A 23,526-nucleotide genomic window follows, 5' to 3' on the forward strand; every position below is an offset into this window, starting at 1 on the left:
CTGTGTGCTGGATGCTGCTGATATGGCAACCATAGCCATCAACACCACTATTCTCCTTACATGCCATGTATGACTTCATATTTCTGGCTTCAAAGCAGAGGGGCAACAGAATCTACTTAATGTCCCATTCAGCAAAGAGTATCTCTTCGGTCCCCAAGTCACCCAGATCCTAGAGAAAACCAAGGAGGACACAGATGGTGAAATCTATCTTCTCCTCGTGGCTCTTTACACCACTCTAGCTTTCGTGGAGGCTCCAAAGCCACCTCTTCTGAAGCCTCCACCTCTTACCAATGTAGTCAAAGCTAAAACTCTTCTCTAAGAGTTTACTTTAGAGGCTCATGCAGGGGCAATAATGCAAACGGTAGAGGCAAGGGTGCTTCACCCACCCCTACCAATGACTTCCCTCACCTCCCGACCATATACCACTTGCCAGGGAACGATTACAGGATTTTCTACCCACATGGCAAACAATAACATCAGACCAGCCATGTGGCTGTTGTCTTGGAGCTCACCACCATATCTCCCAACATTCCAACTCACTCACTGGTGACTCTGGAACACCAAACATTCCACACATAGGAAGTCTAAGCTCTTCTCCTCAAAGGAGTAATGTAACCCTGTCCCTCTTCAACATCATGGAAGGGGGGGAATACTTTCTATAATTCCTGTACCTAAAAAGGACAGTTCCTTTTGGCAGATCCTAGATCTAAGGCCACTAAACAAAGCCATCCTATCAGAGCACTTCCACATGGTCACCTTGCCAGATGATTCCAATGCTCTAACAGGGGAACTTTAGGACTAAACTAGATCTAAAAGACGTATATTTTCACGTACCAATCACACCCAGCTCATTACAAATGCTTCAGGTTTGTGGTGGGCGGGAAACATTCGGTTCAGAATCCTTCTCTTCGTGGTGACTACTGCACCTCGAGTATTAAACAAGTGTCTAGTAGTAGTGGCCTAATTACGGAGACAAAAGATACATGTGTGTCCATACTTGGACGATTGGTCTAACAAAGCCAACACTCACCAACAGGGTCAACAATACACTTAGATTGCAATAGATCTGCTTCACCGCTTGGGATTCACCATCAGCATTCTTAAGTCTCACCTACTACCTCTACAGATGCGGCCATATCTAGGTGCTATTCTAAATACACAGAGGGTTAACTTATCCAAGTTCTGCAAGAGTTAAGAATTTTCAGACACTTACCTCAATTTCCAACAAATCCACACGTAACAGTAATGAAAGTCATGTACCTCCTAAGGATGATGGCCTCCTGTATTGCCTTAGTACCCCCATGCCCGACTACATATGCGACCGTTACAGGAATGTTTAGCTCGACAGTGGTCTTCCTCACAGGGTCAATTAGAGGCTCTAGTATTGATAGACTGCCAAACTAGTGACACTCTGTGGTGGTGGAATACCAACATGTTGAAGGGGTGCCTTATCTCAACCCGGTTCCCATATAACTGTCATGAAAAGCGCATCACTCACAGGATGGGATGCATATCTGAAGGACTCCACAGGACAGGGTAGATGGGGCACCAAACACCGGCGCCTCCATATCAACGTATCAACTTCCTTGAGCTTCAAGATGTTGACCTAGCCCTGAAAGCGTGAAAGTATTTTTACCTCACCTCATTCACAAGATTGTCCTGGGTCAGACCAACAACTTGTTAGCCAGTAAACTATCTACAAAAAGGGGGGGGGGTGGCATATGGTCTCTGCAACTATCATGTCTATCACAGACCATTTGGAGATTGTCATCACAACATTAATCTGTTAGCATAATATCTCCCAGGCACGGATAACTATTTTGCAGACCTGCTCAGCAGAATGCTCAGCAAGTCCACGAGTGGGAACTCCACACACAAGTCCTCATCTCATACTTCCACAGATGGGGGTTCCCTCAGATAGACCTTTTTGCAACTGCAGAAAATGCCCAAATTTCTCATCCTGGTCCCCACACCCACTATCCAAGGGCAACGCAGCTTGGATGAGTTGGTCAGGGTTATTTGCCTACACTTTTCCTACTCTTCTCCATTGCTGGTTCTGAAGGCCAGGCAAACATTGCTCTCTATGATCCTTGTAGCTTCCAGCTGGGCTTGTGAACCCTGGTTTACAATGCTACTAGATCTCTCTGTAGTTCCCCACGAGAAGCTCCCCCAAGCATCCAAGCTTTGTTAAAGGAGGATCCAATACCATGCCTCACCTGGCCCTCGCCCGTGTTGGGGTAGTTAGGAGTGCTACTTTACACAGCATTGTGTGGATGATCTGATAGAGACCTAGTTGCAGATGTCTTACCTTAGAATTTCCCCAGGCATCCACTTGATCTGGAGAATTTCCTGAGCAGTACCCATGCGTGCCATTAGGGGGTATCAGTCGTCTCCACATCTATCATCGACGTCATCTGCACTGGATAGGACGTTGCTGGTTCTATATAGACGCTACCCTGGGTCACTGACATCAGTTCTTTTCTTTCTGCGCCAGTGTAGGGAAACTGGCACTTTTTGCCTGATACTTACTTGACAGAGTGTGTGCTGGGATCCTGGTAACCAGGCCCCAGCACCAGTGTGCTTTCCTAGAAATGTATGATTGTTTCCACAATTGGCACACCTCTAGCACACAGATAAGTCCCTTGTAAAAGGTACCAGTGGTACCAAGGGCCCTGTGACCAGGGAGGGTCCCGAAGGGCTGCAGCATATTTTGTACCACCCCAAGTGACCCCTCACCAAACACATGCACACTGTCACTGCAGATTGTGTGTTGGTGGGGTGAAAAAGGCAAAGTCGACATGGCATCCCCCTCAGGTGCCATGCCCACAAAACACTGCCTGAGGCATAGGTGAGTCACCCCTCTAGCAGGCCTTACAGCCCTAAGGCAGGGTGCACTATACCACAGGTGAGGGCATAGCTGCATGACCAATATGCCCCTACAGTGCCTAAGTCCATTCTTAGACTTTGTAAGTGCAGTGTGGGCCATGTTAAGTAAATGGTTTCGGAGTTTGACATTTCAAGCTCCATAATGGCTTCACTGAATACTGGGAAGCTTGATATCAATATATTAATATAAATATTTTTTGTTACTTGATTTTTAAAACCAAAAGGATTTTTGTTGCAGATACGTACTGTTGTAAGTTTGTATCAAGCTTCTATATTAAATGCACTTTAAGATTTGCAGATAAAACAGTGTTCGATGGCATATGTTGCTGCAGATACACATGTTTGGCACAGTCCGCTGCCTGGTGTTGGGCTCGGAGTATTACAAGTTGTTTTTCTTCGAAGAAGTCTTTTTTGGTCACGGGACCGAAGGACTCCTCCCTCTTCGGCTCCATTGCGCATGGGCGTCGACTCCATCTTAGATTGTTTTTTTCCGCTGTCGGGTTCGGACGTATTCCTTTTCGCTCCGTGTTTCGGTTCGGAAAGTTAGTCAGAATCTCGGAAGAAAGCGTCGGTATTGTTCCGTTCGGTATCGGGATAGTTAGGTACATCGACACCGATCATCGGAAGACTTTGGGGTAGCTTCGATTCCCCCATCGGGGCCTGGTCGGCCCGACCGCGTGCGACATCGAAGCCGATGGAACGGACCCCGTTCCGTTTCTGCCCAAAATGTCACAGTAAGTATCCTTATACAGATCAGCACTTGGTCTGTAACTTGTGCTTGTCCCCCGAGCACAAGGAGGATACCTGTGAGGCCTGTCGAGCCTTCCGGTCCAGAAAAACACTCCGGGACCGAAGAGCCAGGCGTCTACAAATGGCATCCACGCCGACAAAACAACGTTTCGACGACGAAGAGGAAACATTCTCGGTTCCGGACTCAGAATCCGGAGACTCCGACGTCGAACAACAGCAAGAAACTGTGAGTAAGACGTCGAAAAGTAAAACCATCGACAAAACGAAAGCCCAGGGGACGCCACTGCCAACAGGCCATGGCTCGACCCATAAAACAGGCGACCCGTCGAAGGCGCCGAAAAAGGGCACGCCCATAGCGAAGACACCCGACTCCAGTCGAGGGACCGCCATGGAGCAACCTCGGAGCCGAGAAAGCGGCTCCGAGAGACAAAAACAAGATACCGGCACCGAAAAACATCAGCACCGAGAATCCATGCCGAAAGGAACAAAAATTCTGTTGGTGCCGAAACCGAAAAAAGATTCTCTCTCGGCGCCGAAAAATACCACACCTTCATCCTACTCAGAGGAACAAGGAATAAGTGGCCAGATGCACAGATTTGGACAAGAGCTCCAAAGTGTAGAATCAGACTACACACAAAAGAGACTGTACATCCAGCAAGACACAGGGAAGATATCAACCCTTCCCCCAATAATGAGGAAAAGAAGGATCAGTCTCCTCAAGGATGACGCACAACCACAAGCCAAAGTGGTTAAAAAAGTCACGCCTCCGCCCTCTCCACTACAACAGGCATCGCCGGCACAAACACCGCCACAAATGCACTCACCAGCGCAAACTACCATAAGTCAAGATAATCAGGATCAAGACGCTTGGGACCTATACGACACCCCAGTGCCGGACAATGATCCAGATTCATACCCCACAAAGCCGTCACCGCCAGAGGACAGTACCTCATACTCACAACTGGTGGCTAGGGCTGCAGAATTCCACAATGTCCAACTGCATTCCGATCCTATAGAGGATGATTTTTTATTTAACACCCTCTCGGCTACACATAGCCAATATCAATGTCTCCCAATGCTACCGGGGATGTTACGGCACGCAAAACAAATTTTTGAAGAGCCCGTAAAATCAAGAGCCATCACCCCAAGGGTGGATAAAAAATACAAACCACCACCCACAGATCCAGTGTTTATTACTTCGCAGTTACCACCTGACTCCGTAGTAGTAGGGGCAGCTCGCAAAAGAGCAAATTCCCATACATCTGGCGACGCCCCACCTCCGGACAAAGAAAGCAGAAAATTTGATGCGGCAGGAAAAAGAGTAGCATCACAGGCAGCCAACCAGTGGCGCATCGCAAATTCTCAAGCGCTGCTGGCCAGATATGACCGCGATCACTGGGATGAGATGCAACTTCTCGTAGACCATCTTCCCCAAGAATACCAAAAAAGGGCGCAGCAAATAGTTGAAGAGGGACAAACAATCTCAAACAATCAAATCCGCTCTTCACTGGACGCAGCCGATACTGCAGCGAGAACAGTCAACACTGCTGTCACCATAAGGAGACACGCTTGGCTCCGCACTTCAGGCTTCAAACCTGAAATCCAGCAAGCTGTCCTTAATATGCCCTTCAACGAAAAACAACTTTTTGGCCCTGAAGTGGACACAGCCATTGAAAAACGTAAAAAGGACACAGACACGGCCAAGGCCATGGGCGCACTCTACTCCCCGCAGAGCAGAGGCTCTTTTAGAAAAACTCCATTTAGAGGGGGGTTTCGTGGACAACCCACAGACACCACCAGCCAACAAACAAGAACCACACCATATCAGGGTTCCTTCCAAAGGGGAGGTTTCAGGGGATATAGAGGGGGTCAATTCCCAAGGAGTAGGGGAAGATTCCAGACTCCAAAAACACCTCCACCTAAACAGTGACTTTCAAGTCACGCAACCCCTTCACTCAACACCAGTGGGGGGAAGACTAAGCCAATTCTACCAATCTTGGCAACAGATTACAACAGACAATTGGGTATTAGCAATAATCCAACATGGCTATTGCATAGAATTCCACAAATTCCCACCAAACATCCCTCCCAAAACACGCAAAATGTCACCACAACATTTAGAACTTTTAGGACTAGAAGTTCAAGCACTACTGCAAAAGGATGCAATAGAGTTAGTACCAGTACAACAAAAAAACACAGGAGTTTACTCCCTGTACTTTCTAATTCCAAAAAAAGACAAAACATTAAGACCAATATTAGATCTCAGGACACTAAATACCTACATCATATCGGACCATTTTCACATGGTCACATGGTCACACTACAAGACATCATTCCACTGCTCAAACAGCAAGATTACATGACCACATTAGACCTAAAGGATGCGTACTTTCATATACCAATACACCCTTCTCACAGAAAGTACCTACGGTTCGTATTCAAAGGAATACATTACCAATTCAAAGTGTTGCCATTCGGAATAACAACTGCACCAAGAGTGTTCACAAAATGTCTAGCAGTAGTAGCAGCACACATCAGGAGACAACAGATACATGTGTTCCCTTACCTAGACGATTGGCTAATCAAGACCAACACAGTAAAAAAATGCGCAAACGACACCACATGTGTCATACAAACCCTTCACAAACTGGGGTTTTCCATCAACTATACAAAATCACACCTAGAACCGTGTCAGACACAACAATATCTAGGAGCAACCATCAACACATCAAAAGGAATTGCCACTCCAAGTCCACAAAGAGTGCAGGCATTCCACAAGGTAATAAGTGCTATGTTTCCAAACCAAAAGATACAAGCAAAATTTGTGCTAAAACTTCTAGGCATGATGTCATCATGCATAGCCATTGTCCCAAACGCAAGACTACACATGCGACCCTTACAACAGTGTCTAGCATCACAATGGTCACAGGCACAGGGTCAACTTCAAGATCTGGTGTTGGTAGACCGCCAAACATACCTCTCGCTTCTATGGTGGAACAGCAAAAATTTAAACAAAGGGCGGACATTTCAGGACCCAGTGCCTCAATACGTTATAACAGATGCTTCCATGACAGGGTGGGGAGCACACCTCAATCACCACAGCATTCAAGGACAATGGGATATACACCAAACAAAATTTCATATCAATTACCTAGAACTGTTAGCAGTATTTCTAGCGTTAAAAGCCTTCCAACCCATAATAACACACAAATACATTCTTGTCAAAACAGACAACATGACAACAATGTATTATTTAAACAAACAAGGAGGAACACACTCAACACAATTGTGCCTCCTAACACAAAAAATTTGGCAGTGGGCGATTCACAACAACATTCGCCTAATAGCACAATTTATTCCAGGAATACAAAACCAACTAGCAGACAACCTTTCGCGAGACCACCAACAAGTCCACGAATGGGAAATTCACCCCCAAGTTCTGAACAAGTACTTTCAAATTTGGGGAACACCCCAGATAGATTTGTTCGCAACAAAAGAAAACTCAAAATGCCAAAACTTCGCATCCAGGTACCCACACCCCGAATCACAAGGCAATGCTCTATGGATGAGTTGGTCAGGGATATTTGCATACGCTTTTCCCCCTCTTCCTCTCCTTCCATATCTAGTAAACAAGTTGAGTCAAAACCGACTCAAACTCATACTGATAGCACCCACATGGGCAAGACAACCTTGGTATACAACTCTACTAGACCTTTCACTAGTACCGCATGTCAAACTACCCAACAGACCAGATCTGTTAACACAACACAAACAACAGATCAGGCATCCAAACCCAGCATCATTGAATCTGGCAATTTGGCTCCTGAAATCCTAGAATTCGGACACTTAGACCTCACACAATGCATGGAGGTCATAAAACAAGCTAGAAAATCTTCCACTAGACACTGCTATGCATCTAAGTGGAAAAGATTTGTTTACTACTGCCATGCCAATCAAATACAACCATTACATGCCTCTACGAAAGACATAGTAGGATACTTACTACATTTGCAAAAAGCAAATCTCGCTTTTTCATCTATAAAAATACACCTCGCAGCAATATCTGCTTACCTACAAACTACTCATTCATCGTCTCTATTTAGAATACCAGTTATTAAAGCATTCATGGAAGGGCTAAAAAGAATTATACCACCAAGAACACCACCAGTTCCTTCATGGAATCTTAACATCGTCTTAACAAGACTCATGGGTCCACCTTTCGAACCCATGCATTCCTGTGAAATGCAATATCTAACCTGGAAAGTCGCATTTCTCATTGCAATCACATCCCTCAGAAGAGTAAGTGAAATACAGGCATTTACCATACAAGAACCATTTATTCAAATACACAACAATAAAATAGTTCTAAGAACAAATCCAAAATTTCTGCCAAAAGTAATCTCACCATTCCATTTAAATCAAACAGTAGAATTGCCAGTGTTCTTCCCACAACCAAATTCCGTGGCTGAAAGGGCACTACATACATTAGACATCAAAAGAGCACTAATGTACTACATTGACAGAACAAAGCTAATCAGGAAAACAAAACAACTGTTCATAGCTTTTCAAAAACCACACATAGGAAATCCAATCTCTAAACAAGGCATTGCTAGATGGATAGTCAGATGTATTCAAACATGCTATCTTAAAGCCAAAAGAGAATTGCCTATTACACCAAAGGCACACTCAACCAGAAAGAAAGGTGCTACAATGGCCTTTCTAGGAAACATTCCTATGAGCGAAATATGTAAGGCTGCAACCTGGTCTACGCCTCATACGTTTACTAAACACTACTGTGTAGACGTACTAAATGCACAACAAGCTACAGTGGGCCAAGCTGTACTAAGAACATTATTCCAAACTACTTCAACTCCTACAGGCTAAACCACCGCTTTTAGGGGAGGTAACTGCTTTATAGTCTATGCCAAACATGTGTATCTGCAGCAACATATGCCATCGAACTGAAAATGTCACTTACCCAGTGTACATCTGTTCGTGGCATTAGTCGCTGCAGATTCACATGTACCCTCCCACCTCCCCGGGAAGCCTGTAGCCGTTTAGAAGTAGATCATAAATCTTAAACATCTGTACATTTGTAAATAATTATTATAAACTCTTAACGTACATACATATTCACTCCATTGCATGGGCACTATTTATAGCAAACAACTCCATCCTCACCCTCTGCGGGGAAAACAATCTAAGATGGAGTCGACGCCCATGCGCAATGGAGCCGAAGAGGGAGGAGTCCTTCGGTCCCGTGACCAAAAAAGACTTCTTTGAAGAAAAACAACTTGTAATACTCCGAGCCCAACACCAGGCAGCGGACTGTGCCAAACATGTGAATCTGCAGCGACTAATGCCACGAACAGATGTACACTGGGTAAGTGACATTTTCATTACTAGTAACACTTTTCAATTTCAAAAGTAGACAGTGCAATTTCTCATAGGAACCATGTAGGAAGTTGGCTCTGTATGTACTATTTCAAAGTAAGAAATAGCATGCACAGAGTCAAAGGGTTCCCCTTAGAGGTAAGATAGTGGCAAAAAGAGAATTCTAATGCTCTATTTTGTGGTAGTGTGGTCGAGCAGTAGGCTTATCAGAGGGTAGTGCTAAGCATTTGTTGTACACACACAGGCAATAAATGGGGAACACACACTCAAAGACAATTCCAGGCCAATAGGTTTTTATATAGAAAAATCTTTTCTTAGTTTATTTTAAGAACCACAGATTCAAGATTTACAAACAATACTTTAAATGAAAGGTATTTCACTTAGGAACTTTAGGAACTTTGAATTAGCAAAATAGCATATACAGTTTTCACACAAATGGCAATAAGCTATTTTAAAACTGGACACCGTGCAATTTTCAACAGTTCCAGGGGGAGGTAAGTGTTTGTTAGTTTTGCAGGTAAGTAAACCACCTACAGGGTTCAAAGTTGGGTCCAAGGTAGCCCATCGTTGGGGGTTCAGGGCAGCCCCAAAGTTACCACACCAGCAGCTCAGGGCCGGTCAGGTGCAGAGGTCAAAGTGGTGCCCAAAACGCATAGGTTTCAATGGAGAAGGGGGTGCCCTGGTTCCAGTCTGCCAGCAGGTAAGTACCTGTGTCTTCGGAGGGCAGACCAGGGGGGTTTTGTAGGGCACCGGGGGGGACACAAGTCAGCACAAAAAGTACACCCTCAGCGGCCGGGTGCAGTGTGCAAACAGGCGTCGGGTTTGCAATGGATTTCAGTGGGAGACCTAGGGGTCTGTTCAGCGATGCAGGCAAGGGGGGGGCTCCTCGGGGTAGCCACCACCTGGGCAAGGGAGAGGGCCACCTGGGGGTCGCTCCTGCACTGGAGGTAGGATCCTTCAGGTCCTGGGGGCTGCGGGTGCAGTGTCCTTACCAGGCGTCGGGTTCTTAGAAACAGGCAGTCTCGGTCAGGGGGAGCCTCTGGATTCCCTCTGCAGGTGTCCCTGTGGGGGCTCAGAGGGGGTCAACTCTGGCTACTCACGGGCTCGCAGTTGCCGGGGAGTCCTCGCTGTAGCGTTTTCTCCACAAGTCGAGCCGGGGGCGTCGGGTGCAGAGTGCAAAGTCTCACGCTTCCGGCGGGAAACGTGTGTTCTTTCAAAGTTGCTTCTTTGTTGCAAAGATGCTTCTTCCCTTGGAGCAGAGCCGCTGTCCTCGGGAGTTCTTGATCCTTTTAGATGCAGGGTAGTCCTCTGAGGCTTCAGAGGTCGCTGGACCCTGTGGAACGTGTCGCTAGAGCAGTTCTTTTGAAGTGGGGAGACAGGCCGGTAGAGCTGGGGCCAAAGCAGTTGGTGTCTCCGTCTTCTCTGCAGGTTTTTCAGCTCAGCAGTCCTTCATCTTAGGTTGCAGGAATCTGTCTTGCTGTGTTCTGGGAGCCCCTAAATACTCGATTTATGGGTGTGTTTAGGACTGGGGGTTAGTAGCCAATGGTTACTAGCCCTGAGGGTGGCTACACCCTCTTTGTGCCTCCTCCCTGAGGGGAGGGGGGCACATCCCAAATCCTATTGGGGGAATCCTCCAAAACCAAGATGGAGGATTTCTAAAAGTCAGACTCACCTCAGGACACCTTAGGGGCTGTCCTGACTGGCCAGTGACTCCTTGTTTTTCTCATTATCTCCTCCGGCCTTGCTGCCAAAAGTGGGGCCGTGTGCGGAGGGGGCGGGCAACTCCACTAGCTGGAGTGCCTGGGGTGCTGTAACAAAGGGGGTGAGCCTTTGAGGCTCACCGCCAGGTGTTAAAGTTCCTGCAGGGGGAGGTGAGAAGCACCTCCACCCTGTACAGGCTTTGTTACTAGCCACAGAGTGACAAAGGCACTCTCCCCATGTGGCCAGCAACATGTCTGGTGTGTGGCAGGCTGCTAAAACTAGTCAGCCCACACTGGTAGTTGGTATGGTTTCAGGGGGCATCTCTAAGATGCCCTCTGGGGTGTATTTCACAATAAAATGTACACTGGCATCAGTGTGCATTTATTGTGCTGAGAAGTTTGATACCAAACTTCACAGTTGTCAGTGTAGCCATTATGGTGCTGTGGAGTTCGTTTTTGACAGACTCCCAGACCATATACTCTTATGGCTACCCTGCACTTAAAATGTCTACGGTTCTGCTTAGACACTGTAGGGGCATAGTGCTCATGCACTTATGCCCTCACCTATGGTATAGTGCACCCTGCCTTAGGGCTGTAAGGCCTGCTAGAGGGGTGACTTATCTATACCTATAGGCAGTGTGAGGTTGGCATGGCACCCTGAGGGGAGTGCCATGTTGACTTAGTCATTTTATCCCCACCAGCACACACAAGCTGGCAAGCAGTGTGTCTGTGCTGAGTGAGGGGTCTCCAGGGTGGCATAAGACATGCTGCAGCCCTTAGAGACCTTCCCTGGCATCAGGGCCCTTGGTACCAGGGGCACCAGTTACAAGGGACTTACCTGGATGCCAGGGTGTGCCAATTGTGGAAACAAAGGTACAGGTTAGGGAAAGAACACTGGTGCTGGGGCCTGGTTAGCAGGCCTCAGCACACTTTCAAATCATAACTTGGCATCAGCAAAGGCAAAAAGTCAGGGGGTAACCATGCCAAGGAGGCATTTCCTTACACCTGTTGTCTCTCGAAGTGATCTACATAGAGACAAGCCAGACTAGGGGCGAATGTACTACCCATTGATGTTCCGTGCACTTGTAAATAGTAATTATTATTGAATTTAAAAAACTTCTTGTTAGTGCTGTATGTGCATGGTCGAGGATAAACTCAGGAGGTTTTATTGAGTTACATGTGCTGTTTTTGAAAAGTTCACAAACCACCTCAAGGGTGGTTTCCTGTGGTATGTTGGTGTACAGGGACTCAACATCCAGAGTTATCAGGCACTCATTTTCCCCTATAAAAATCCAACCCGTTGAGTACATCTTTTGTGTCTTTTAGGTAGGTCGGTATCTTTTTTTTTTACAAAGGGTTGTAGGAAAGTGTCACAAAATTGTGAGAGGGGCTCTAAGATAGACCCAATCCTGGATACTATTGGTCTCCCGGGAGGTGGATGTTTTATTGTATTTTTGTCAACACTTAAAAATAAGGTGTTTTCAGATTCTCTTGTTTTCAAGTAAGCTGCCTCGTGTTTAGTGAGCCATTCATTGTCTTGTCCTTTAGATATTAAAAAGGCTATTTCTTCTTGGATCTCAGAGGTGGGATCGCTGGAAAGTTTTTTTTATAATGGTGGTTGTTCCCAAGTAGGCGTAAACATTCCTCATTATACATTGTTGTTGGCATTATCACCATAGCGCCGCCTTTGTCTGCTGGCTTAAGTTATTGTGAACTTTTCAAAACAGCACATGGAACTCAATAACACCTGAGTTTATCCTCGACCTTGCACATACAGCACTTACGAGGATTTTTTTTAAATTCAATAATTACTATTTACAAGTGCACGGAACATCAATGGGCAGTACATTCGCCCCTAGTCTGGCTTGTCTCTATGTAGATCACTTCGAGAGACAACATGTCTTGAATGAAGAAAACCCTTACTATGAACATATATTAAGCTATGGAAACGTTATATCGATGATGTCCTCTTGATCTGGACAGGAACAAGAGATGAAGCAATAACATTTGTGGATTGGCTAAATGCCTTAAATCCCTACTTGAGATTTACTTTAACTATAGGTGGCACAGAACTCTCCTCCCTAGATCTCCTTATAACTGAAAAGGAGGGCCTCTTGATGACTGAAGTTTTCTATAAACCTACAGACCGGAATAACCTTCTCCAATTCCAGAGCTTTCACCCGTGTTCCCTGAAGGAGAATCTGCCAGTGGGTCAATTTCTCTGCTTACGACGCAATTGCTCTGAGGTGGCAGACTATACCAAACATGCCAAGAAGCTTACTAACAAACTTCGGGCAAACGGTTATCCAGCCCACCTTACTAGAAGAGCAGAGAAAAGAGCTTGTTACAGCCACAGGGACCTGTTGCTACAACCATCCCAACGAACCGAAAAGGACATCCTAATCTGTGTAACCACCTTTAACCCATTATCTAATATAGTCCAAAAGATAATTAAGAAGGACTGGACGATTCTAACATCCAGAGGATTACCCTTGGATCCTCCGCTCAATGCCTTCAAAAAAGCCAAAAGCATCCCTGACTTGGTAGTTCATACGTGCCCACGCGCTGGGGATCCTGTGAACAAACTACACTATGGCAGATACCTCCCCCTACTGGGCATTTCCCCTGTGGAAACTGCAGTGTCTGCCGCTTCACAAAAAAAAGCCTCCAAACTGGAACTCGGTATACAAACCCCATGGGAACTGAGAACACTCTCAAATTGTAATAGCAGAAATGTCATCTATATGATTAAATGTCCCTGCCAGCTCATGTATATCAGCATGACAAGGAGAGTGGGCACACACACATGTGAACATAGAAGCACCATCAGATGCTGACGGGATGCAACCCATCTAACAGATCATTACATTCGGAGCAATCACTCCCCTGATGATATGGATTGGTTTGTCATAGACAAACTAAACAACCCAACTACAAACATGAAACAAAAACTGTTATACTACAAACAGAGATGGGTCTGGAGATTGCATACTGACACTACAGGACTCAATGATAAGATTCAGTGGTCCTCCTTGTAGGTCCACCCCATCTTTATCCCCCCCCCCCACCTTCTTTTCCCCTCAATCAAAACACCACCCCCTGTTTCCCTTCTCCCCGAGCACTTTTCCTCTCCCTCCCCTTCCGTCGTCCTCCTTTCTCTTCCACCCCCACATTCTCCCCATTCCTTCTCTCTTCCCTTCTCCCCCTCCGCCCTTGTCAACCCCCTTTTGTCTTCCACCCCCAACATTCTCCCCCTTCCTCTTCCCTCCTCCCCCTCTGCTCTTGTCAACCCCCTGTCTCCTCATCCCACCCCTTCCTCCTTCCCTTAACCCACCACCAACCCCGCACCCTACTTCGTTTCACCTTCCTTTTCCCTCCTCTCACCCTGCACAGCGGAGGACTCGGCCAGTTGCCTAACGCTCAGGGACTACAGTTCACAAGAGCCTAGGCGACGGCCCAAGGTCATTCCGAGAGGACAATGCCTCCCATGAACACGCTGGCCCCTGGGACTCCATTTCCCAGAGGCTGTAGAACCCGGAAGGTGTGCCGCGGCCGTGCCTCTCAGCTGAGGGGCACACGTGACCACTGCAAGGCACAAATGATCCCAGTCGGGTCTCCCACTTAAGATCCCCGTGCCCCGGCACAGTCGATAAAGCGGCTGGGACGCGGACCACGTAGGTGAAGTACCGAGATGCTGCCTTTGGAGTAGTAAGTTGGCCACTCCACTTAGTGGGAGCACTCTAGACCCGCTACAAAGATAAGTAATCTTCTCTGTTTGTTGTAAGATACATGGCGTTTCTGTTGTATTGTCAACAGCTCCTTTCGCAGCATTCTCCACACAAGAAAGGATATCATAGAATCTAGAAGTACCTTTAATTCTCGCACTGAACAACATAAAACGTATTGTTTATGCCCTTGCAATCCCTCCCTGCCACCTATATTGCCCCATGCTGACTTAAATCCGCTATTCCTTCATAGTGTGGGACTATAAGGGGCAACTCACCTCCGCATGTCCCCAGACCAGAGGCTATCCGCCTTGTATACATAGGGTAAGATATAAATGAGCTAGCAGCCCATGCTATGGCCATAGTAATAATTGCATGCAAGTGTGTATTACCCACGGCATGATGTTTACACTGTTGTGTGCAGTGATGTGGCACATATATTTCACTTTTTCTTTTTAACTCTGATCTTGTTTCTACTTTAGGCCATACCTGTAGAGTATAACCAGGTAGGCCCCGTGTGCATTTGAATATTTACTTGCTCACTGTCTAGCATATCGAACTGGCCCCTCATGTATTAGGGATCTTTGACCCTGAAGAATGCCCCAGACCGTTTAGGCTCTTAGCGCGGGCAGAAACATGTTGGGCCCCACTTTAAGACACTTTGAATCATTAAACTCAAAGGTATCCCCACTGTTCTTTTAACCTCACCTACAAACACCTATATTAAATTCTTATATCAAACAGGTGATTTGTAAGGTAATTTTATTATCTATCACACATTTCAACTGGATCCCTTGACTTATCCAGCAAGATAACATTTCATCACTCCCTCAGAGTTTTTAACAACGAGGTTTAGTCCGCCCAAGTAGTATCATCTTACCTGGGTGGGGCTAGGTGGTCATATGATGAAACATGACACTATGTGTGTGAGATCACCTAGTCTGTGAAGGGAACTCCCTCACACACCCAACTGCCACTCTCACCCTCTATGTCCATGAAGGCAACCGCCTAACCAGCGAACTCTGAATAGGCTACTAGAGACCTAGTCTTTATACCCCCCACACACTTTTTGTTTCTGCAGTTCCTTAATGAAACGTGGGTCTGTGTGGGGTTGTATTACCCCAAATACTCTTTTTGTGTCATAATAGTTGTCTCCTTTCCTTCTCTGCTAGGGTTTCAGCTAAGCAGTCCTTCTTGTGAGGCCGTCGGGAATCTGACTAGCTTGGTTCAGGGAGCCCTTAAAAAGATTTACGGGTGTTTTAGGGCCAGAGGGGAGTAGCTAATGGCTACTGTCCCTGAGGGTGGCTACATCTTCCTTGTGTTCACTCCCTTTCCGGAGGGGGGGTACATTCCTATCCCTATAGGTCCCTGTCCTCCAAACCAAGATGGAGGATTCTGCAGGGAGGGGGTCACTTCAGCTCTGGACACCTTAGGGGTGGTCCCAGCTGAAGTGGTCACTCCTCCTTGTTTTTCTTAAGTTTCCCGCTAAACTGGTCGCCCAAAGTGGGGGCTTGTCTGGGAGTGGGGGAGGGGGGGGGCACATCGCCACTAGCTGGAGTGCCCTGGGGCACTGTAACATGAGGCCTGAGCCTTTGAGGCTCACCGCCAGGTGTTACAGTTCCTGCAGTGGGAGGTATGAAGCACCTCTGCCCAGAGCAGGCTTTGTTTCTGGCCTCCAGAGAGCACAAAGGCCCTCATTCCCAGGGGGTCAGAAAATTGTCTTAGTGGTAGGCTGGCACAGACCAGTCACTCCTACACTAGAGGATTGGGTAAAATACAGGGGGCATCTTTAAGATGCTCTCTGTGTGCTTTATTTAATAAATGCAACACTAGCATCGGTGTGGGTTTATTGTGCTGAGAAGTTTGATACCAAACTTCCCAGTATCCAGTGTAGCCATTATGGAGCTGTGAAGTTCGTTTTGACAAACTCCCAGACCATATACTTAATATGGCTACTTAATATGGCTACCCTGCACTTAAAATGTCTAAGAATGGACTTAGACACTGTAGGGGCATAGTGCTCATGTAGCTAAGCCCTCACCTGTGGTATAGTGCACCCTGCCTTAGGGCTGTAAGGCCTGCTAGAGGGGTGACCTGTCTATGCCACAAGCAGTGGGTTGTGGGCATGGCACCCTGAGAGGAGGGCCTGTCAACTGCCTTTTTCCCCCCACCCACAATCAGCACTGGCAGTGTGCATGTGTTAGGTGAGGGGTCCCTTAGGGTGGCACAACATGCTGCAGCCCTTCTAGACCTTCCCTGGTCACAGGGCCCTTAATACCACTGGTACCTTTTACAAGGGACTTATCTGTATCCCAGAGGTGTGCCAGTTGTGGAGCAATGGTACATTTATATGGAAAGAACACTGGTGCTGGAGTCTGGTTAGCAGGATCCCAGCACACTCTGTCAAGTCAGCATCACTATCTGGCAAAACGTGTGGGGTTGGGGGGGATGGGGGTAACTGCAACAAGTGGCAGTTTCCTACAGTAAGAATCACTCCTACAGGGAAGAAAGTATCTAAAGATTGTGACCTTTGGAGTATTGTGGGCTTACTTTCGATGTCATCGGAGCCCAAAAGGAACTGGAAATATTCCAGATCCACCCACTAGGTGTCGAAATAATGAACAATATGGCTCAATCGCTTCAAGGGTAAACCTTTGTAATGGTATTGTATTATAATTGTATATATATAGCACTTGCTACCCGTGACGAGGCGTCAGAGCGCTTTTTGGCAAGTAGCATGCTGCTCCGAACCTAAAAGTATTGGTCAGGTATAGGGAAATATGAGTTAATTTGAGCTATGGATATGTGAGTCTGTTAGTTGGATTGAATAGGATAATGGAAGAATTGAAGAGGGGAGAATCTAGAAAGTGATATTTGGGACATCATAGTAGTAAGATGAGGTTTGTAGTGGAGCCAGGAGGGATGGAGGAGGAGTCTAGAAAGGGCTATTTTGGAGATCATAGTAGTAGAACAAGGCTTGGGATGAGTCAGATTGGAGGTAGAGGATATATATTGAGAAAGGTATAGAGTGAGACAGCAGTGCATTGGAGAGAGTGAAAGGTTTTCTTTTTGTTTTTTCTCTTCTGCATTAGGAGTAAATATATAGATACATGACTACATAGAAAGGCTATATATGTATAAGGAAGGTAGTATATTGAGATTAAAGTTACATTGTATTAACTCAGACATTCAAGTGTTGTACTTGAAGGTAATTTATTTGTGTATTTGTATAACTTTTTATTTATATTATCTTTCCTCAATATTTCAATAGTGAAGTGCTTGTAGATAAAATAGTTCTGATAATATTTACATACTGTGATAAATAAAACAGCGACCCATAAGCATATAATCAAACGACATATAAAAAACGGACGTGACCTATAAACATGTTAAGCTGTTAAGCATAGAATAATATATGCATATTTAACCATAGGTAATATATACATTTGTTAAGCAGACCTAAAAAAAATCTATATATTTTAGAACCAGTTTTTATACATATTTGAACAAAGAAATGTGTGTGTGTGTGTATATATATATATATATATATATATATATATATATATATATATATACATATGTATGTATGTGTGTGTGTATATATATATATATATATATATGTTCGATGGCATGTGTAGCTGCAGATACACATGCTGTGCACATCCTGCCATCTGGTGTTGAGCTCGGAGTGTTACAAGTTGTTTTTCTTCGAAGAAGTCACGACCGAGGGACTCCTCCCATTTCGACTCCATTGCGCAGGGGCGTCGACTCCATGTTAGATTGTTTTTTTTCCGCCATCGGGTTCGGACGTGTTCCTTTTCGCTCTGTGTTTCGGGTCGGAAAGTTAGTTAGAATCTCAGAAAAATCATCAGTATTGTTTGCGTTCGGTATCGGGTTAGTTACAACAGATCGACACCGAATTAAGAAGAGCTCTGGTGGCCCTTTGTTTTTTTTTTCGATCCCCGTCGGGGCCTGGTCGGCCCGGCCACGTGTCTCTTCAAGGCTGATGGAACGGACCCCATTCCGCTTCTGTCCAAAATGCCATAACAAGTATCCATATACAGATCAACACCTGTTCTGTAACTTGTGTCTGTCACCAGAACACAAGGAGGATACTTGTGAGGCCTGTCGAGCGTTTCGGTCCATGAAGACACTCAGGGACCGAAGAGCAAGAAGACTGCAAATGGCGTCGGCGCCGACAGGACAAGGGCGTTTCGAGGAGGAGGAAGAAACATTCTCCACCCATGATTCGGACTCGGAGGAGATCGATCCCGAAGAAACGCCGAAAACTGTGAGTAAGACGTCGAAACAAAGAACTCACGAGAAGACCGCTAAAGCCCAGGGGACGCCACCGCCAACAGGCCATGGCTTAACCCGAAAACTAGGTGACCGTCCATCGGCACCGAAAAAGGGCGAGCTGGTGTCGAAGTCATCCGACTCCGGTCGAGATACCGGCACACAGCAATCTCGGGCCCGAGAGAGTGGCTCCGAGAAGATTCGGCATCGAGACAGCGGCACCGAAATGGGTCGGCACCGAGATTGCACGATGCCTAAAGTAAAAAAGATTTCGTCGGAGCCGAAAATAGCAGCCGAAAAGGTTTTGGTACCTAAACATCCGGCCTCGGAACCGAAAATAAGTTCATATTCAGAGGAACAAGGACTGTCCTCACAAATGAAGACACACAGATTTGAACAAGAATTAGAGACAATAGAGCCAGATCACACACACAAAGGCGGCTCTTTATTCAAAAAGATACGGAGAAGATCAGCACTCTTCCTCCAATCAAAATGAAACGTAATCTTGCCTTCCAAGACAAGGACAAACAGCCACAAGCAAAGGTGGCTAGACAAGTAACACCACCACCATCCCCACATCACTCTCCGCAACCATCTCCAGTAGCCACTCCACCAATGATGCAATCCCCAACTCATACGGGAATGAGTCAAGATGACCCTGACGCATGGGACCTTTTTGACGCACCAGTGTCAGATAATAGTCCTCAATGCTATCCAGCGAGACCATTGCCACCAGAGGATAGTACAGGCTACGCTCAAGTGGTATCAAGAGCAGCAGCATTTCACAATGTCAGCCTTCATTCAGAACCCATTGAAGACGACTTTCTTTTTAATACACTGTCGTCTACACACAGTCAATATCAGAGTCTTCCGACGTTACCCGGAATGCTGAAACACTCCAAACAAGTGTTTGAGGAGCCTGTCAAAGGGAGAGCCATTACTCCAAGAGTAGATAAAAAATATAAACCGCCACCAACAGACCCAGTGTACATCACACAACAGCTATCACCAGACTCTGTTGTAGTTGGAGCAGCGCGCAAAAGAGCCAACTCTCATACTTCAGGAGATGCACCACCTCCAGATAAAGAGAGTAGAAAATTCGATGCTGCAGGCAAAAGGGTGGCGGCACAGGCAGCAAACCAGTGGCGTATTGCTAATTCGCAAGCTTTGTTAGCCAGATATGATAGGGCCCATTGGGATGAGATGCAACACTTTATTGAGCATTTACCAAAAGAGTTCCAAAAAAGAGCGCACCAAGTGGTAGAAGAGGGACAAAGTATCTCCAATAATCAGATACGATCACCAATGGATGCTGCAGAGACAGCTGCTAGAACTATTAACACAGCAGTAACAATAAGGAGACATGCATGGCTGCGTACATCAGGATTTAAACCAGATACAGCAAGCTGTGCTGAATATGCCATTCAACGGACAGCAGTTGTTTGGGCCGGAGGTGGACACTGCAATAGAAAAACTTAAGAAAGACACTGACACGGCCAAAGCCATGGGCGCACTCTACTCCCCGCAGAGCAGAGGCACATTTCGAAAGACACAATTTCGAGGGGGGTTTCGAGGGCAGACCACAGAAGCCACAACCTCACAAACAAAGCCCACTTACCAGAGCCAGTATCAGCGGGGAGGTTTTCGGGGACAATATAGAGGACGACAGTTTCAAAGAAACAGAGGAAAGTTCCAAAGTCCCAAAACTCCTCCAAACAAACAGTGACTTCAAGGTCACAAATCCACAACACCTGTGGGAGGGAGACTAACCAAGTTTTACACACATTGGGAGGAAATAACAACAGACACTTGGGTCTTAACAATTATCCAGCATGGTTATTGCATAGAATTTCTCAAATTCCCTCCAAACGTCCCACCGAAAACACACAGTATGTCAAAACAACATATAGATCTTCTAGGACTAGAAGTTCAGGCATTGCTACAGAAAGAAGCAATAGAATTAGTACCAACACAACAATTAAACACAGGAGTTTACTCACTGTACTTTCTGATACCCAAAAAAGACAATAGTCTAAGACCTATACTAGATCTCAGAACATTAAATACCTACATCAAATCAGACCACTTTCACATGGTTACTTTACAAGACGTAATCCCACTGCTCAAACAACAAGACTACATGACAACACTAGACCTAAAGGATGCATATTTCCATATACCAATACATCCTTCACACAGAAAGTACCTAAGGTTTGTATTCCAAGGGATACATTACCAATTCAAAGTGTTGCCATTCGGAATAACAACTGCGCCAAGAGTTTTTACAAAATGCCTGGCAGTAGTAGCTGCACATATCAGAAGGCAGCAAATACATGTGTTCCCGTACCTGGACGATTGGCTAATCAAAACCAACACGCTAAAACGGTGTTCACAACACACAAAATATGTCATAGAAATCCTACACAAACTAGGTTTCTCAATGAACTACGCAAAGTCACACCTTCTGCCGTGTCAAACACAGCAATACTTAGGAGCAACAATCAACACAGCAAAAGGGATTGCCACTCCAAGTCCACAAAGAGTTAAAACATTTCACAATGTAATACAGGCCATGTATCCAAAACAAAGGATACAAGTCAAAATGGTAATGAAATTACTAGGCATGATGTCTTCATGCATAGCAATTGTCCCAAATGCAAGGTTGCACATGCGGCCCTTACAACAGTGCCTAGCATCACAATGGTCACAAGCACAGGGTCAACTTCTAGATCTGGTGTTGATAGACCGCCAAACATACATCTCGCTTCAATGGTGGAACAGTATAAATTTAAACCAAGGGCGGCCTTTCCAAGACCCAGTGCCACAATACGTGATAATGACAGATGCTTCCATGACAGGGTGGGGAGCACACCTCAATCAACACAGCATCCAAGGACAATGGGACATACAGCAAAGACAGTTTCACATAAATCACTTAGAACTGTTAGCGGTATTTCTAGCGCTGAAAGCATTTCAACCCATGATAACCGACAAATACATTCTTGTCAAAACAGACAACATGCATTACCTAAACAAACAGGGAGGGACACACTCGACACAGTTGTGTCTCCTAATACAGAAAATATGGCATTGGGCGATTCACAACCACATTCGCCTAATAGCACAATTTATTCCAGGAATTCAGAATCAGTTAGCAGACAATCTCTCTCAGGATCACCAACAGATCCACGAATGGGAGATCCACCCCCAAATACTGAACACTTACTTCCAAATTTGGGGAACACCTCAAATAGATCTATTTGCAACAAAGGAAAACTCAAAATGCCAAAACTTCGCATCCAGGTACCCACAACATCAGTCTCAGGGCAATGCGCTATGGATGAACTGGTCAGGGATATTTGCGTACGCTTTTCCCCCGCTCCCACTCCTTCCATATCTAGTAAACAAGTTGAGTCAAAACAAACTCAAACTCATACTAATAGCACCAACATGGGCAAGACAACCTTGGTACACAACACTACTAGAACTTTCAGTAGTACCTCATGTCAAACTACCAAACAGACCAGATCTGTTAACACAACACAAACAACAGATCAGACATCCAAATCCAGCATCGATGAATCTAGCAATTTGGCTCCTGAAATCCTAGAATTCTGACACTTAGACCTCACACAAGAATGTATGGAGGTCATAAGACAAGCTAGGGAGCCTGCCACTAGACACTGCTATGCAAATAAGTGGAAAAGATTTATTTATTACTGCCATAATAATCAAATTCAACCCTTACACGCATCTGCAAAAGATATAGTAGGATACTTACTACATATGCAAAAGTCAAAACTAGCTTTCTCTTCCATAAAAATACATCTTTCTGATGGATACAACTACCTGTGGATTCCTCACCTAATGAATACTCCCATGGCGCCAGCATTCGACGGAAATCTTCTTACTAGTCTCTGCACGTCGACGAGGACGTCACTCTAGCCCACGCGACGCTGTCTGACGTCATACAGGCAATAAGAGGTCCTCGCCGACGTGCCGATGACCGTTCCCTTTTTTCCGTGCATTCGAAACGGTTATCTTCGAGGGAGCTACTGTTACCTTCGTGGTTACAGTGTATTGTCTGCTGCGTAGTCTTCTCTGCGGTAATGTCTCAGAGGAAGTCGGGTTTCAAGCCCTGTCGAGAGTGTGGGGGCAAGATGTCAGTTACAGATCCTCACTCCGACTGTCTATGGTGTTTGAGCTCCGACCACGACGTCTCGACTTGCGATTCATGTCTTCCGAAGGCCCTCAAAGAGCGTGAGGCCAAGTTATTCATGGCAAAGTCAAAGAAGAAGGAGAAACATCATAAGAAGTCTTCTTCGCCAAGGTCTCACCGGCGTCATCGAGACTCCTGGCGCCGTAGAGACTCACAACGTCATTCCAGCAAGGAGTCTCGTTCGAGGTCACCTTCGGCTCGGCGTCGGAGGACTTGGGAGGTCAGCCCCACGGTCACGCCGCATCCATCGACGCTGTTGCCCTCTCCGGCGTCACCGACTTCGCCTGGTCAGGCGTCGGTGATTGAGGTGGTGCAGCCTCTTGTGTTTTCTCCGGCGTCGCAGACGTCGAGGCCGGCGTCGGGGTCGCCCTCGATCCAGGCACCCCAGTATCCGGCTTTTCCCACTCCTGGAGCAGATAGTACCGCGTTTCTTAATGCGATGTATACCATCTTTCAGCAGATGGCTCCAGGAGCTGCTCCGGCTGGTCCTTCGGGGCCCTTGGCCTTTTCGTTGGGTGATCCTGCGCCTCTTCGGCCGGCACCCTTTATGCCCTTT

At 46.1% G+C, this 23,526-nt stretch overlaps 1 protein-coding gene across 1 annotated transcript in view; it reads left to right on the top strand.

The window, feature by feature from the left end:
* MED13 (mediator complex subunit 13) overlaps positions 1–23,526 on the top strand; it is an 865,231-nt gene that overhangs the window by 725,611 nt on the left and 116,094 nt on the right. The window lies entirely within an intron of this gene.

The sequence above is a fragment of the Pleurodeles waltl genome, chromosome 3_1 (assembly GCF_031143425.1).
Source record: "Pleurodeles waltl isolate 20211129_DDA chromosome 3_1, aPleWal1.hap1.20221129, whole genome shotgun sequence".
In the NCBI taxonomy this organism is placed as follows: domain Eukaryota; kingdom Metazoa; phylum Chordata; class Amphibia; order Caudata; family Salamandridae; genus Pleurodeles; species Pleurodeles waltl.